Source organism: Nicotiana sylvestris, chromosome 1 (assembly GCF_000393655.2).
Source record: "Nicotiana sylvestris chromosome 1, ASM39365v2, whole genome shotgun sequence".
In the NCBI taxonomy this organism is placed as follows: Eukaryota; Viridiplantae; Streptophyta; class Magnoliopsida; order Solanales; family Solanaceae; genus Nicotiana; species Nicotiana sylvestris.
The window spans coordinates 8484984-8500083 of NC_091057.1; the positions used below are offsets into that span (position 1 = coordinate 8484984).

A 15100-nucleotide genomic window follows, 5' to 3' on the forward strand; every position below is an offset into this window, starting at 1 on the left:
AACATTATTAGATATGCATCTAAAAATGCTCACGCGTTATTATTTTTTAGAAGGCCGTGAAATTTGCTAAACGGCCCTTCCCGAAATCTAAAGAGTCAATATCTACATTTATGAGGACCTCACAGTTTGTGATTTATTTCGGCGAGGCGCAACTCATTTATTTTGAGGATATCCTAAAGCGACTACGTTTCCTATTTCGTTTGTCTCTAGAATAAAAGAAAAGAAATACCTAATTTATTTACATGCTTGAGAGTTATTATTGAAAAGTTTCCAACCTAAATAGTTAACATCGAAGATAGACGGGAACATGGGGGCAGAACAGTTTTGGGCCCAGGCCCAGCATACCGGGCGCAGAACTGGACCTGGGCCATTTCTATTTTAGCGTCTGGCCTGCTACTTACTTTTACACTTTTTGGTATTCACAATAAGGCAGAAATGGAATCAACCACTACAAAAAACCCTTTTATGACTCTAAATAAACAAGTCTGCTAACTAAAACAGTTTAAACTCCTGATTAATTAACCTAAAGTCTTTATACGTATTTGAAACATGCTTTGTAAAGAAATAAACTGAAATATTAGAATGCTACCACTACATTATTGGCTCTTTTAACTAACATGCAGGGCAGTCTATCCACTACTACTGCTCGATACTCAGTTGTACTTAGCAAAGCTACTACATGCTTTTAACAGATGAAACTAACTACTATATTACACAACATAAAATTTCAGAATATACAAAGCTAAATGTTAAAACTTCAGTTCTTCATTTCATATTCATGCCTCAAATTTCAGACTTACAAGGTTCAGCAAATCAATTGTGTACCTGATATTTGGAAAAGCAAAGAAGGAGAGGAAGATCAGTAGTGCAGCAGTAAACACACGGCAACAGCAACAGTAGGTTCAGCAACAACCAACAATACAATCAGTAAAACCAATAACAGGTAACCCAGTAGCAGATTGAAAACCAGCAGCAAACTTAAGAATACCCATTAGTAACCACAAGAAACCAAATAGCAATACCCAAATGAATCCCAATGAAACAAAGCTTAACCAATAGAAAACTAGGGACTAACAAGCTGAAATCCAGCAGTACCAACAGAACACAGACAGGTGCAAGAAACAGTGATTTCTGATTTTTGTTAAACACTCAAAGGCAAAGACAAGCTGAAGTTCTTTGATGTAAAGCTTAGCCTATATGAGGATCAACCAGCCTTAACACTCTTGTTTTTCTTTTCTCTCTCAAGATCAGAAAAAACCAGCCCAGCTTTTTGCTTTTTAAATTCTGAAATCTTAGTGTTCAACCCCTTACTTTGTTCCAAATGAGCCTATTTATAGGCAAAGTATGCAAGCACCAGGCTGCCTTGATACCTTAACTCTGCCCATACCCCTTAAACATGCTAAAACTAATCAGAAAATGCCCATGATATTCCTGACAGCCCCCATACCGCATGTTTTTCTCCTTTTTTTAATCAAAGTTATGGGTATTTTAACTTATTTTAATCAAACTCCCCATGCCATTAAATCTTGTTCCCCACTATTCTTAAACAATGTATCAGTTTAAAGGTATTTTAATACCCTATTGACAGCCCACTAATACTAAACATTTGTCAGACTTTGACACCCCAAATTAACCCTGAATCCACTGATTATTACTGTATTACCCTAAGTTTTAGAAGTCTGAAGTTTAAACCTATAAAAGTTCAAACTCAACAACTCACTAAAACTGATTTCTAACTATCTCCTAATTGCTCATTTATGGATATAAACCAACATCCTAATACCAACTCACACAGATTCAATGCAGGAAACTAGACCAAATCAACAAGAGGGGCATCAATCAAAGGGACTGAGTTGATAACGCAAGCAGATATGAGGATCAGTCACATGTTCAAACAATTAGCAGGTTGGTCCTTAATCACAACACTAGAACAGAGAAACAGGGTAGGAACCCTATTGAAAAATGGAACAGGCTTTCTAGCATCCAAGCATGAAAAATCAATCGACGACACTTACGCAATCAACTATACTAGCTATAACATATAACAATTAATCGATAAACAAATAAGACTAAATAGGCCAACAAATGATTTCAGCGGCTTTGCACAAAATAGGGAACCTACATGAATCAACCACTCGACGATATTAATCAAATCGAATACGTATCTTACCACATGTATTTAACAATGGTCAGAAGAAGAGTCGACCAAATAAGAGGTCTTATGAAGACGAAGAGAATTGAAAGAAAATAACAGAAAAATCAACAAATTAACTAGACATGCTAACAAACACAAATAGAATTCAAAAAGAACAGAAGGGAAAGAGAAACTTATCTTGGAAGCTCAAAAACAAAACGACCCAGGCTTGAACCAGACTCGATCATTTGAGGTCGGACGGACTTTGATCGAAGTGTTCTCAACTGAGAACACCTCGATTAAAGTCTATTAGACCCCAATCCTTTGTTGATTTGGACAAACCACCAACTTTTGGACTTCTAGGGTTCACACGGGTGTTTTTGGGATTCGAGGGTTTCTGGTTAGATTCGAACCCAACCTTCGTTGGTTTAGGCCTAAGGGGGGTCAGTGGAGTGTTAGGTATCAATTTGGGATGGTTTGGCGTGGGTTGACTCTTGGCTCGAATCTTCGATTGAAGATTCGAGAAGCTAGGGGCTGATTCGAGTCACACGGTTTGTGGATTTGGATTCAGGGTGGCTAGATGGTCCTAGGGTGTTAATTTGGCGGTCACCGGCATCGTTGCCGCCGGGTTTCGAGCTTAGGGGTTCAATGGCGGTGGCTAGGGTTTGCTGGTTAGGCTCGTCTCTGAGAGAGACGATGATGAAGGGGGGTTTGGTTTGGGGGGCTGGGTAGAGATTTGGGAATATATACCACGAAGGGGATTGAATCCCGGCCGTTAGATAAATCAAGATCAATGGCCAGGATTAAGGGAGTTAACCAATACGGTGTCGTTTAGTTTAAGTAGGGGGTCGGTTCGAACGGGTGATGGGTCAGGTACAGGGAACGGGTAAGGGATGTGATCCTGAGCCGTTGGATTCATGGAGATGGATGGCTGGGATCTAAGACGCTTAATACGGCGTCGTTTGGACTTATGAGAGACCCGGTCATGTGGACTGAGCCAATGTATCGATTTGGGCCTGATTTCTATTTGGATTTTTAGCCCAAACCGAGTATCCTTATTATTTTCAACTCTTATTCTTTTTCTACTTTTAATTAACAATTAATAAAAATTCTAAAATAATTTGTAAAAATAAAATTAGCCTATGACAATGTTAAACCTTTAACAACAATTAACACACAAGGTCAAACATTTAATTAAAAAAATAAATAAAATTACACAAAGGCACACATAAATGATAAAATGCAACTAAATGCATATTTTGTGATTTTTCTTTTAAAATGGCTTAATTAATTCAAAAATATACAATTGAATCTTAAATGTGCATGCAACATGTATTTTTGTATTTTTGTATTTTTTAATTAATCACAACAAAGGTAAACATTTACGGATGACATAATTACCAAAATGTCACGCAAATTCTCAAACTTGTACACAGATGAAATTTGTTTTATTTTTTATTTCTTTTGGAGTAGTTTTCGTGAAGCAAAAATCACGTGCTCACAGAGTAAAATGGAGCAAAATGGCCAAAACCCCCAATTTTAACACCCTCACTGCCTCAGCACTTTCCGCACATGTGGTTAAACGACCGCTTCTGTGGTTCCGCAGGTGCGTCCATACTACCGCATCTGAGGCCCTTTCCAAGCCTCCCCATTTTCGCTTATGCACTTCTTCTTCCGCAGATGTGGTCCCGCATCTGCGGCCAAACGACCGCATCTACAGTCCCAACTCTCTTCCGCCCATACCGCATCTGCGACCCTAGGGCCGCTTCTGCGGCTCCGCACCTGCGGTCCTAGACTCGCAGGTGTGGTTACACCAGCAACCAGCAATCTCAGCCCTTCTTCAAACTCCAAATTCGATCCGTTAACCACCCGGAATCCACCCGAGGCCCCCAGGACTCCAACCAATCATACCAACTAGTCCCAAAACACATTACAGACTTGCTCGAGGCCTCAAATCATATCAAGCAACGCTAAAATCATGAATCAACCTCCAATCCAAGCTTTATTAACTTTAGAATTTCAAACTTCGACTTTCGATGTTTAAACCTATCAAATCACGTCCGATTGACCCCAAATTTTGCACACAAGTCATATTTGACATTACAAACCTACTCCAACTTCTGGAATCGGAATCCGACTCCGATATCAAAAAGTCCACTTCCGGTCAAACTTCTCAAAAACCTTCAAATTTCTATCTTTAGCCAAATGACTTCAAAATGACCTACGGACCTCCGAATTCACCTCCGATCGCGCTCTCAACTCCAGAATCACCATACGGAGCTACTCCTAGACTCGAAATCCCAAACGAACATTGATAACACAGATATGCACTTCAAGCCAAACTTATGAAATTTCTTCCAAAATGCTAACTTCCACAATAGGCGCTAAAACGCTCCCGGGTCATCCAAAATCCGATCCGGGCATATGCCCATGTCCGAAATCATCATACGAACCTACTGGAACCTTCAGATCCCGATTCCGAGGTCGTTTACTCTGAAATCCAATATTAGTTAATTCCTTCCACTTTAAGCTTTCGAAATGAGAATTCTCTTTCCAAATCAACTTTGAACTTCCCGAAATTCAATTTCGACCCTGCGTACAAGTCATATGAAATGAAGTTGATCATGGCCTCAGACTGCTGAACGACGCGTGAGAGCTCAAAACAACCGGTCGGGTCGTTACATTTCCTCCCACTTAAACATACGTTCGTCGTCGAACGTGCTGAGAACTACACTGAAGTAGTCTGAATTCACTGTTTAACCCCTCATGCACCTTCTCGTGCTACCACAACCCAGTTGAGCACATTAACTCGATAAATTCTGAGATATTCTCTTTCATTCAAGCAAATAAGCATTAGAGCCCAATTCCAACATCCGAAATTCTATGTCATACCTGCTTCCAACATACGCTCACCATAACAATGACTACATGCAGTACCAACACACGACTGTATACTTTAGCTGAATTCACCCCTTGTACCATCTTACTCACAGGACCACAATCTGATGCTCACAACGCACCTCAGGATATACATAGTTCTTACTCTAACTCTTTCAATACTGCCACGATGGAAGATAGGCGTAGAAATTCATAACCAGCTGCCGAATCAACAAATCATTGGGTCTATACTCCTGACAAGAACCCTCACCTTATTCTGAACCAAATAATAATCTTTGCTTCTTAATATATTCCATGTAATCAGATTGCACTGATCTTAAATCCAATAATCTCGTCTCACCTAGTACCAAATGTTCAGGCAATAAGCCGTCCCGGACATGATCAAAAGTCTCATATGATGTCACAATGTTCCAATAGGCTACTAATTAGAGTGCGGTACAAAAGGAAAACGAACTCTGAAAGGAAATTCAGTTGCCACGCTCGCGGATCATACATGCGACGCGGTCAACATACTAAACAGACACCCCACTCGCGAATCATACATGCGACGCGGACACACAACTAATATGAACTTTCCTCAGAAAATAAGAAACATACACATAAAATTAGATATGGGGAGTTGTATTGAACATCACACTGTTGCGGCACACAACCCAATCGAACAACGTAACCATGGCGGCGTGCCACCCGATCCACACAACACAACCATGGCGGCGTGCCACCTGATCCAAATAACATACCCATAGAGGCGTGCCACCCGATCTATACGTAGAACTCACATAAGGAGATGTACATCGAGCTAAATTGCTCATTACAATAAAATACCAAAATTCGGTCACGAGCACGCTAAGTGCATAATACCATCCCTGAGGGGACATATCGCGCTATAAGCTACGAAACTCAAGCACAACTGAGGTGCGATATATGATTTGAATCTCAAGAGCCATTTTGCTCGAATAACATCATCTCAATGTGGAAACTTAACACATAAGCAATTTACCAAGTCGTCTCTCAACTCACACGACGTAATGCATCATTGCATGGAATAGCTAACGACGAAATAACATCCACATCTGAATACTCCTCCATAAGGAGCGCTATGCTGAAATGAACACATTCGGCCTGATATACGGCCCATATTCACATTTAAATTCATCCACAGACCTTAAGTAGATCCGGATCGTACCGAACTAGGTCCATAATCCTTCTTGGGTCCATAATAACCCCCTTTTCCTCATAACACACAATAATAACCATCATAACTGGAGTAATCCTCCACAATCCACAACCCAATAACCGAGTGCCCTCCAGGCACCAATTCTCAAATTAACGGCATCACTAAAATCTTCATGCTTAGTTTAACTCTTCTATCAATCCAGTGGCTACATGCCACACTTATATAACCTTCCCGTGGGGGATGCTCCCACAACCTTCCGTAACAGATAACAGGTCTGAACATCCAAACCACCGGTCGTACTAATGCTGAAAAGAGATCAAGAATCCTTAACCAGGATGCAAGACATTTTCATGAAACACCGATCTCAGGTGACGTTGAAGACAATGCCAGCTTACTCTAAACATTCAAATCCCTTTCCTACTCATCCGAGCTCATGACATCCTTGTCAAAACTAAATCATAATCTTGATACTCACTTTCAAATTTCCATGCCGCTCACTGCACCTAACAAGACAATATGTGATAGTACAAGAATTTCATCATAACTCCTGAACCACCAATAGATTAACACTTCATCATATAAAAAAACTTTTCACTTAACTCACTTCAGGAGAACCATAACAACATACAAGTGAATTCTCATAGTTGTGGAATGTGCAAATATCTAGGTAGTGGTCCAAGCCACCATAGCCCTTTCGGGATCTGCCTACATATAACAGGCCATAACAGTGAAATACTTCTAAATAAAATCAATTACGGCGACCGACAAGCCTCACATGTACCATCACAAATCACTTGCATAACTCGATCACGCTGAAGGAACTGATCACATCCAACAATATGCCAATTCAACTATGGCTAACCAATCTATCCTCTTTCAATTTACCCTGATTGCCTTAGAAATAATCATAACACCATACAACACATAGTACACCCCATCTCTACTCATCCCGAGTGACCATGAATCACGAGACCATGCTGTCTAATATCCCACAAACCATTTCATACCTTCCTTATGCGCACATTCGCACCCTCAACTGATATGACCATTCTGCTAATCCTTATACGAATCCAAAGCCTTTTTCTCATTTTCCTTCCAAATGCTACACTGCACGCCAAAACATCATAGAACATTCTGGGCCTCGTCTCATAAGCTACTACAAAGCTTGATTCTTAACTGTACATATAGGCTCGAAATCATCAGGCACCATACTTTAACCTTTGAATTCACTAAGACCATTGTTAAGAGCCACCCGCTCTGACTTGGACCCGAATATAATCAATTCCATGAATCTTCTAGCACATGAACACCCTCTCGACGAAACACCTGGCAGAATCACTTCCCTTAGAACCCGCATCTATACAAATCACAAATCCTGAATCCTTCCCTCAAGTCTGAACATGAGCCAACAAGGACAACCATAACACCCCTTTAACAATTTCCTGCTTAGAGCAACCACTTATTGTCTTTTCCCGTAATTGAAATAACCCATCAATATGATAATAACCGAAAACCTCGCAAGTAGTTACCATGCAACCCAATCATAGGCGGTGGGACTGTCCCACTTAGTTCGAAGACACAATTACACAACTCTGGAATTTACCAAGATTCTTAATCTTTTATTGCCATAACCTTGCGCAATCAACCGCCAAAATTCTCGGAATCCTTTTGTAAAACCCCTTCTTATACTCTAAATCATCAACCACATTCGCACAACCGATCTCTTTGCTGAATAACCAATAGAATTCTTCGCAGAAGCCTCGCTAACCACGCAACCGCTAACCTGCTCATAGGGAATAACCCACCTGTGGAAATCACTTTCCAACATCTCCCAACGATGCTGCACGGGGTACACTCACTACGACATCAATAACCCATCCTGAGTCCGAGCTCACTCTCTAGCTGCACAAGTCCATTCACTCCTCGTGGACATCGCTTAAGTGTGCGACAACATCCTTCTTCATTTCAAGCAACTTCTTTCCGTTATATCAAGCCTCCTGCCGCATAATAGCCTCTGCTCCATATCAAATCCGCAGGCACCAATCACCAATATCTAAAATACCCAATTCATTCCAAACTCTCCTCAAGGCGTATGGTCATCCTACCGCCAAGCCCATATGCAACTCCGCCACTCTCCCACTTTGGTGGAACTCACCCCTTTAATCGACTACTCGACCTTCGCTCCTTATACCTGGTCTTCTAGGAATTTTAACCATCGCTTGACATTTCCCATATGTCCTTCCTCATGCTTTGCTGCTTAGTTATTGCCTTAGACCGAAATTTAACTTGGTAGTGTTTGAACCAATAGACCGCTACTCACTTTTAAACCCTTCCGAGGATCATCTTTCTCGAACCGTCGATATTAAGACACTGATTCAATCCTGAACCACCGCACCCCGCGATATCTAACAGTCGTCTCTCCAGTACCATTTCACAATATTCTACACAAAGGGCGAATTGCAGAAGTTCACATCACCGGCGGACCTAGTACATTCCATAAGGACAACGATGCCTCATCATAGAAAGAAAACTCCACCACACTCGCAAATACCAAGTCTCGTTACTCTATCGACCCAAATCGGAACGTTCTTAGTCTGGTTTCCTTTCCCCTGCCAGGAATAAAATATCGAATCTCTGGATCGTGCACTGAGTAAACCTCATCTCAAGCCATTCACTGCCCCGACACGTAGGCAAACATCCTACCATCATAACAACACCGCAGAACAATCGTTCATAGGAATCATGGCAACTTGCGCCTAGCCTCAGATCTCTCACAAGTACCGCTACTGAGCTGAAACAATAGAATATCCTTCCTTAAGCGACGATATTAGCTCAAACAACCCTGCAGGGAGAAACGCCCCACACCATATTCGTAGTACCATTACAAATCCTTAAATTCTCGATTTATAACTAGCGGTTTACGTCGCATAAGATTGAGTAGGAAGGAAAACAAGGGCATAAGCCTTAAGGAATCAAATCGCACGATGAGGAATCAAGAAGGGAAGTACTCCTAACAGCCCTACAACCTCCCAAAGATAAGTACAGATGTCTCCGTACCGATCTGCGAGACTCTACTAGACTTGCTCATGACTCGTGAGACCTAAGGGAACCTAGTGCTCTGATACCATGTTGTCACGACCCAAATTCCACTAAGAGTCGTGATGGCGCCAGACACCGTTGTCAGGCAAGCCAACCAAAATACTTAATTAAATTCCAATTTTAGTATTTATTTAAAATCTTTTCTTTATACATTAAACAACGAATAATGAAATTTACATAAATAACCATGAAGTCTTTAACAAACTTAATATTGAATAATCCAAAAATCCTCCCAGAACCCGGTGTCACAAGTGCATGAGCAATTTCTAGGAAATAATGTAATACCACAACCGTCCGGAATACAATAATGGACAGAAAAAATATACAGAAAACTGAAAGAGACTCTGCTGGTGGCGGGTCGCCTCGAGAAGTGCAGCTCACCTAAGTCTCCGTGTCAACCATGTTGTCACGCCCAATAGGCCACTAGAGACGCATGTGCCTGTGCAACAAAAATGCACAAAAGTGTAGTATGAGTACAAAACAACGTGTACCCAATGAGTATCCCGTCTAATCTCGAAGAAGTAGAGACGAGAGGTCGACTTAGACACTTACTAGTGGTCCAATAATGAAGCTTTCACCTGTTCATGACTTACTTGAAATTACTATCATTCTTAATAAATCCTCGATTATTCGCATTAATAATATATCCTTTTTATATTAAAAATCTCTGGATTCATAATCCAATAGTTTTCAATTATCTCAAGTCGGGGAGAGCAAATATCAATCTCAAATAATCTCAAGGCTAACAATACAAGCATGCGCAAATCATGCCTAGGACGTACGACTCGCTTCAACAGAAATGAAAACTGTGCACTGCCGAGGGTCGAACGGCTCGAATCATAGATGCATCTATTACCCCGCTCGCGAACTATCCTGCAACGCGGTCAACATAAAATAAACAAATACCCTGCTCGCGAATCATACATACGACGCAAACACATATCGAAATACATGCTCAAACAACCTATTAAGGATTTTCGAGGAACATTAATCCAAATAAAAGCCAATTCTCTTTTAACAATCTAAGAAAAGAAGTTTAATCCTTTTAGAAATTCATTTACTAATTCAATGTGATTTAAGCAATTCAAGCTGTTAATAAGTTTACAATTAATCCAAGTATAGGATGCTTTTGGGTCCTAGACTACCCGGACAATAGCACAATAGTAGCTACGCATGGACTCTCGTCACCTCGTGCGTACGTAGCCCCCACAAATAGGAGCACATAACCAGTTAACTCACCTATGAGGATAATTTCCTCTTACAAGGTTAGAAAAGAGACTTACCTTGCTCCGGAGATCCATAACCGACATTCCACGCTCCTCCGAGACTTAAATCGACGCACAATGCTCCACAACTAGCCAATGATTATACAAATCCATTAATATATGCTAAGCTACTCATTATAATCCAATTTATAACAATTCCTAACCCCGATTGAAAAGTTGACAAAAATGACCTCGGGCCCACGTGCCCGGATTCCGAATTTTTTCGAAGATAAAGTTTACCCATGAACTCACGAACTCAAATATATGATTTTCTCTTAATTCCATACCCAAAATCGTGGTTAAATTCCAAGAATATAAATTCTAGGTCTTTCTACCAAAACCCTATATTTCTACCAATTTACATGCTAAATCCATACATAATCGATGTATTTAACTCAAGTTGGATGGGATTAGCTTACCTTATCGTTGTTGATGAAAATCCCACTTGAAGCTCTCCCAAAAATCGCCCCAACAAGAGTAAAATGGAGCAAAATGGCCAAAACCCCCGATTTTAACACCCTCACTACCTCAACACTTTCTGCACATGTGGTTAAATAACCGCTTCTGCGGTTCCGCAGGTGCGTCCATACTACAGTATCTGCGACCCTTTCCAGGCCACCTCATTTCCGCTTCTGCGCTTCTTCTTCCGCAGATGCGGTCCCGCATCGACGGCCAAACGACCGCATCTGCGGTCCCAACTCTCTTCCGCCCATACTGCATCTGTGACCCTAGGGCCGCTTCTACAGCTCCGCACCTGCGGTCCTAGACTCGCAGGTGTGGTTACACCAGCAACCAGCAATCTCAGCCCTTCTTCAAACTCCGATTTTGATCCGTTAACCACCCGGAATCCACCCGAGGCCCCTGAGACCCCAACCAATCCTACCAACCAATCCCAAAAAACGTTACGGACTTGCTCGAGGCCTCAAATCACATCAAACAATGCTAAAATCATGAATCGGCCTCCAATACAAGCTTTATGAACTTTAGAATTTCAAAGTTCAACTTTCGATGTTTAAACCTATCAAATCACGTCCGATTGACTCCAAATTTTGCACACAAGTCATATTTGACATTACGGACCTACTCCAACCTCCGAAATCGGAATCCGACCCCGATATCAAAAAGTCCACTTCCGGTCAAACTTCTCAAAAACCTTCAAATTTCTATCTTTAGCCAAATGACTTCAAAATGACCTACAGACCTCCGAATTCACCTACGATCGCGCTTCAACTCTAGAATCACCATACGGAGCTACTCCCAGACTTGGAATCCCAAACGGACATTGATAACACAGATATTCACTTCAAGCCAAACTTATGAAATTTCTTCCAAAATGCTAACTTCCACAATAGGCGCCAAAACGCTCCCGGGTCATCCAAAATCTGATCCGGGCATACGCCCAAGTCCGAAATCATCATACAAACCTGCTGGAACCTTCAGATCCTGATTCCAAGGTAGTTAATTCCTTCCACTTTAAGCTTCCGAAATGAGAATTCTCTTTCCAAATCAACTCTGAATTTCGTGAAATTCAATTCCGACCCTGCGTACAAGTCATAATACCTGAAATGAAGTTGCTCATGGCCTCAGACTGCTGAACGACGCACGAGAGCTCAAAACGACCGATCGGGTCGTTACAATTTTGCACCATCACCCATGATTTGATTCCAAGGAGTGGCTGGCTCTGATGCCAAATTGTAACCACTTAACAGTGTTTCAGAGAAGAAGAGTTCAGCTTTTTCAATTCCTAAAGAACTCACAACAAAGAAAAGTTCTTAAACATAATTTGCAATAGAATTGTATAAGAGAGAAAAGGAGAATGAGAGGAGACAGTAAATCTATTTCATGATCCAGAAAAGAAACTTACAAGCAGTTTTAAAGTACGAAATTCTATTTAATATCTGTAACTAATAATTGAAATTACAAAGTTACTCCTCTCCCTAATTTGGCATGTTACAAGGTACATGGTCATTGATATCCCCCACATAGTGAAGACAAGTTACTATGAAATCAGACATAGAAATTATCCTGAATGAAAAGCCAAAAAAGGGATACAGTTACCTAAGAGAAACTTAATATCTGAGCTCCAATTTGTCGGCACCACCACGAGTCGATAGTGAAAACATAATGGAAACCCATGACAATCGACATGAAAAGCACCAACTTAGACGAGAAGTAGAGAGAATAACATGATATTTCAGTGAAATCGAGACAAGAAGAAGTGAGATGAAGTTGAACAGAGGAAATTTCAGTGAGCTTTTTAGGGCACAAAGTCGCCAAAACCGACGGTCAGGTTTTTCATTTTATGAAAATAAGTTTCAATTTGTTTTGGGGTTAATTCTATAAGGTGAAGTATTTTAATTACATGAAAAAGTTTAATAATTAAATTTAAGGTGTTAGAGACAACTCTAATACAGTCGTGTTATTTATTTAAAAGTTTTTCTCGGATGGTCTTGAAAGTGTGTAATTGGCACATAAGGGGTTTAGTTAAAGTGCCTGATGAGAACAACTCTATGTTTAGGTGTTCAAGTGACAAAAAAAAGCCAAGTTTAAAGGTCCACTTATATATTCTGCCGTGATGTTTTTATTCCTTTTAGAGTACTCGAGTTGTTAAAATAGAAGCAAATGCAAAATAAATCGAGTCCATAATTACGACTATTAAAAAAAATAGAAGAGCCAACTAATATCAAGGTAACACATAATTAATTCGTGAAACATGAAGGTTAGGTAAAATTGCAGTGATAGTATAATTCTCTTTTACATTATCAGTGTGTATAACTTAAATCCAATATAAAATAAACCAAATTCATAACGTATAACCATGAGAAGATACATGTTTAAAAGTTGAATAGTAAAAGTTTCGAGCAGAAACATCAATTTTGTTGAGAGAGAAAAACACACACGCACCGAAAAAAACGAGAAGAATTGAAACCTGAATCCTTATTATGATGATAGACTTGAAATGTAATGCTTAGTCCCAATTTATGTGATGCATATTCTTTTTAATTTTGTTTGTGCAGAAAGTATGATATCTTTTTAATTTAAAAATAATTTTACTTTAGAATTTTCATTTATCTTTAAGGGATCGTTTGATATAATTAAAAATTATCATGCTATAAATTTTTTATATAACTTTATTCCTTGTTTGGTTACTAATCCTGGGATAAGTTATCCCATGATTAAAAATAATACCGGAATAACTTATACTTACTAGAGGGTGGAATAGTAATCCTAGGATAAAACAATAAAATTGGCAATCCCAAGATTAACACAAAATACCAAACAATCAACAAATATTAGTCCCGGTCTAATAATTCCAGTATAACTAAGCCGAACATAACTAATTCTAGTATAACTTGTCTTCAAACCAAACGATCCCTATTAAGATGATTTACAACCGCATATACGAGAATATGACTTGTTTTAGAACATAAATTTCAAAACTGTTTCTTTAGTTTTTAAACTTTTTGTCCAGTCAAAATCTATCGAATAAAATGAGACGAAGGGAGTACTTAACAATATTTTGCATGTAGGAAGAGAATAGGTCGATTGTCTAAAAATGAAGAAATCTCACCTTTGTCCATAGAATTGGTGGGGCTCTCAGCCAACTCCCTAACTGCAACCTCAGATGTTATCACAAGTAAAATAGCCAAAACAATAAGTATAAATGGATTTAATTCCATTTTTTTGTCCTTGCTTGAAAACATTGTAAGGAGTTTACTTTTAGTTGTGATAAGGATGAGGAAACTAATGAACACTTTGCCTCTATTTATAGCATCATCATCTGAAGTTCTTGTGGGCGAAGATTGAATATTACATTAATGGAATACCAGAAATTGGTAGCTAGATATAGAGATAGTTTTTTAGACTCAACTTACTAAAGAACCTACAGAATGTTGGGTTTTTTTCACATGTATTCGGTATCAGTATTGGGCCAAGTAAATCTAGATTCGGCCAAGAATTTCCACATTGAAGTACAACATTCTCTAACAAAGACTACTCTATACTCAGGAATTAAATTTTCAGAATAAAAGAGTACTTACCATTCTATTATAAACCTTATTGGTCCTACAAAATGCTTTCTCTCTAATAAGGACTGCATTTTCCTTTAGCTAGGGCAACTAGAATATCTGGTTGAGAATTGAACATATCATGCTGTTTGTATTTGCTAGTTGGATATATATCTTAGATCTGTTGTTGCACGTATTTTTATTTGCGCCTATGTCTAATTACCTATTGTTGCTATTGTTTATTGCTTCATTTTCACTACTTTTGAGCCAGTTTTTCGGAAACAACCTCTCTACTATCATTAGATAGAGGTAAATTAAATCTACGTACACTTTACCCTCCTTAGATCCAATTGTGGGATTTCACTGAGATTGTTGTTGTTTGGTATATATATATATATATATATATATATATATATATATATATATATATATATAGGGAACAGAGAATGAACCTATTGAATTGTATAACCTAACCTATCATTCAGTGGCAGTATTTAGTGGCGACTAAATTTGTTGCCAC

General features: G+C 39.4%; 1 long non-coding RNA gene across 1 annotated transcript; it reads right to left on the reverse strand.

The window, feature by feature from the left end:
• Nucleotides 1–514: 514 nt before the first annotated feature.
• LOC138878646 (uncharacterized) lies at nt 515–14291 on the reverse strand. The gene is made up of 2 exons (XR_011402537.1): nt 14145–14291; nt 515–825 (listed from the first exon to the last, which is right to left on the reverse strand). It is a non-coding gene; the product is annotated as an uncharacterized lncRNA (long non-coding RNA).
• Nucleotides 14292–15100: the final 809 nt, after the last annotated feature.